Here is a 4,030-nt window from a genome sequence, read left to right as displayed (position 1 = left end):
ACACTAAAGCCTATATGCAGTGCTGTGTAAAACACTAAAACAGTCATATATGGTCGATTACCTGAAACAACATCAAGGCAGCAGTAGTGCAGAATATTTCGCTGAATCACATGTGAGAATTCAGTAATGCTACTTCATACAATGTTGCCTAACCTATGTGTAGGAGAATATAAGAGCTTCAGAAAATATAAACGCACTGTGGTTTACAGAGATGGGAGCTCAGCTGTCCAAAATTCACAAGAATACCTCCTTGATACTATGGAATCTATTTTCAGAATCATCACCTGTCCATGCCGAATTTATCCATGATATTCCTTTCAATAAAGGCCAGAGTCTCTTCCTCTGAAACCAAAGAAGACAAATTGATGGTCCGGTGACTGACTGACTGGTATGTACAGACAAAAAAAAAATCTATTAATGTTTAAGTCAAATGATTCTCTTGCATCTTTTTGAGTTGACTAATGTATAGCTAATCATGTACATCAAAGGTTATTCATCATTCATATATCTATTTTATAGGCATGGTGTTAACAACAACAAAAAATTATATTGCTTATTTTGCATTGGAGGTACCAGTGCTGAATGGCAACAGAACTAATGTAGTAGAAATTATATAATATATCTTGAAAAGCATAGAATCTGTAGAGAGGTCTCCTATCTCCAGGATATTTCCACCCATGTAGCATCAGGCTATCAGTAACCAATGCAATCAAAGCATGCGCGCGAGAACAAAGCGGGCGCTGCAGCACCTGCTGTCGCGCGGGGCAGCGGCAGAACGGGCAAATTGAGGGGGGGGGGGGGGCAGGAGTGGAGCGCGCGGCTGGGGCTGCGCCAAGGGAGTAGGGGACTTACATGGAGGAGACGCTGGTGGAGATCTGGTGCCAGAAGGCATGGACGAGGGAGCTGGGGCTGGCGAGCGCGTGGAGCTTGAGCTCCGGCGCCAGCTCTTGCCGCATCGACAGCAGGGAGCCCGCCGTGCTCACCATCACTGCCGTCGCCGCCGCCATGTCCGCCGGAGAGGGAAAGAGCGTCGCCGGAGAGGTAGGGAAGTTGGGGAGGGAGGTGAGTGCGGCGGGGTGGCATGAGATTTGGGGTCAACAGCGGATGGGAGGGCGGCAGCGTGATTTGGAGGGCAGGTACGATTTGGAGGATTGGGGGGTGAGCGTGCGCGGCACAACGATTTTGGGAAGGTACGATCCGGATCTTGGGAAGAAGGTACCGCGCCGAGGAAGAAGGGGAGGGAGGGGAGGGGCGGGTGCGGGTGCGGGAGGAGGGAAGGGGAGGGGAGGGTGCGGCGGGAAAGAAGAAGGGGAGGGAGGGGAGCGTGCGTGCGTGAGGAGCCGAGCGGGTGAGTCCGCGGCGGGTTAGGGTTAGGGTTAGGGTTAGGGTTAGGGTTAGGACTTCTTCGTTTGTTTCTGTGCGTGTGTACCTTTTTTCTGTGCGTTTTAAAATAACCGACAGAATAATTATATTTTTTATGTGCGTGTATATATTTTTCTGTGCGTTTTTAAAGAACCGACAGAATAAGTTTCATTTTTCTGTGGGTGCTGATTTTTTTCCGTGTGTGTATTGTCACGCACAGAAAAATCATACAATTATTCTGTGGGTTTTCGTATTTTTCTGTCGGGATATTTTGAAACCCACAGAAAAATCGTAATTTTTCTGTGCGTACCCAAAAAAACGCACAGAAAAATTTATCACCCACAGAAAAATTCGAGTTTCCAGTAGTGTTATGCCTCTTATACATAACCGAGGGGGACAGAATCAAAAGCGGCGTCCATATTATCAGCCTGTTCGCTTGTTAGTTTCAGCCAGGGCTTATCAGCCAGCCAACAGTGTTTTCCTCTCACAACAAACCAGTACCAGCTGGGTTTATTTGCCCAGAAACCAACCAGCGAACAGACTCTATATAAGCCAGGACGATAGGACCAAGACACTTATGGGTACCTACCTGCCATGGAGACAAAAGCATCTGACACAGATAGGAGTATTATTATTTATTTTTATCTTCAACTGATGCCCTGCTCAGTTTGCTTCCTTCATTTGTTCGGGTCAGTTGATGAGCCTTCACACAGTAAAGTTGGGTGTGCTCGATCATGTGAACGAACTCCACGTGCACCTCCTCATCTCTCCTACTTGGGATTCAATTCAACCCAAGTCAATACATATATGGCAGCAACACTGCACAGGCGAGAGGTCTGGTACGGTGCATGCAGCTCCGGTAGAGAAGAAACCTACTTGCAAGTGCACTGCACACTATTCCACGCCCTGCATGTGGTGCTCTTCAACCATTGAATAAATAATGATACCTCCCATGAATAAAACGAAGGAGAACAGAGTTTAACTTGGCTCGAGATACAAAAAAGGAACTAGGATATCCGCTAGAAGAAATCTAACATGTCGCTGGCTCTCAATTCACCAATATTCAATCATCATGTGGGAATAGGCTAATAGCATATTGGCTATACCTGGACCTCCTCCGCCCCACCTGTTGTCCTGCAAGCATGCTGTAGCCATGCTAGCATTATCTGCATCCTTGGAATCATTAACATTGGTAGGCTCCTTAAGGCGCATGATTCTGTTAATAGAGCATTAATAGAGACAAACATTTTCCCTGGGCGCTCCGCTCCATTTCTAGAGGTGACGCCCGTTTATGCTTGCCTCTATTAATAAAGTCGCCCCCTCTTCTCAAATCAATTCCATAGTAGTGCATCAAGAATGGATATGTGTATTTCGAGTGGTTCTCAACTAGTGAATTTCACTACTACAAAAACAATTTTAGGAAGACAAGGGGATTTAGTTTTAATTAAGAGACAGACTTTTTTTTGTGAAGGGAAAAACTTTTTTATGAATGAAGTAAGCAGGTCTTTGCAAACCAGAACTGCTGATGCAGTCCGGAACTGGAGCAAAAGTGTCAGAGACTCACAGCTCTGCCGCAAACGAATAGCTAGCTAGATGTACAAGTTCATGCACACAAGAATTCTGCTTCCCAACCCTGTCTTGGCAAATGCTAAATTCTACAGGCTCTGTCCCTCCATCAGGGATTCTGGGATGATGAGTGCTGCCAGCGATCTGTTCATGCACCATGCATGCAGCTTGATCAAGGACAGAGTCGCAGTTGAAGCAGCCGACGTCGTCGAGGGCACATTTTCCTTCGTGCCTAGCTAAGTGCACTCCATTAGGCTACTGTCAGATGTTGAGGCGCACATCGGCAAGCATCTAGAATGCAAACCACCCACATGTGTACCAGATCCTTCGTTGCGATGAGCCGCTGCGCTGGTCGGTGATCTGTTGCGCATGGAACACGACTCCTTATCGTGTGGTGTTTGATCTGCTATGTGTTCATGCGGCACCAATGCAGCATCAGTATGGACAACATTTCTACATGGCTCTCAGTGAGTGAACTCGAAGCTTACATCTCATTCTCTGATGTTTCCCAACCCTAGAACTGCTGTCTATGTCTTTTTTTTTGTATTGACTACATCATATGGCAACATTGATCGATCTAGCTACCATATGTAGTATCTAGCATGCTAGCTCGTGAGCAAGGGACCTTATGCCTCATTGCCTCTTATACATAACCGAGGGGGATAGCATCAAGTCCAGCGTCGATCTTATATAAGCCAGGAGGGATAGTACCAAGACACATATATTATGGGTCCTTGTTGGCATGGTTTCCTTTATCGGCCGAAATCTCCTGACATTTCCGATATATCCTTTTTATCCGTAGGTGCCGATAAGAAAATATCTATCTTTTTCGTACAAATTTTGTTTAAATTTATTTAAATTTACTTAAATTAAAATCATGGTCCGATATTTCCGATATATCCTGTTTATCCTCTTTATCTGTGAACCCTGATAAATTTTAATTTCCGAAAATGAAAACCTTGCTTGTTGGTACTATTGAGTTAATTGTCATTGTTTATGAGGCACTTACCTGCCATAAAGACAAAAGCATCTGATACAGATGGGAGTGTCATTATTCAGTTTTATCTTAAACTGATGCTCAGTTCAATTTGTTTGATTCATT

Source organism: Miscanthus floridulus, chromosome 3, assembly GCF_019320115.1.
Source record: "Miscanthus floridulus cultivar M001 chromosome 3, ASM1932011v1, whole genome shotgun sequence".
Classification (NCBI taxonomy): Eukaryota; Viridiplantae; Streptophyta; class Magnoliopsida; order Poales; family Poaceae; genus Miscanthus; species Miscanthus floridulus.
Note: the sequence above shows the minus strand (reverse complement) of the source record.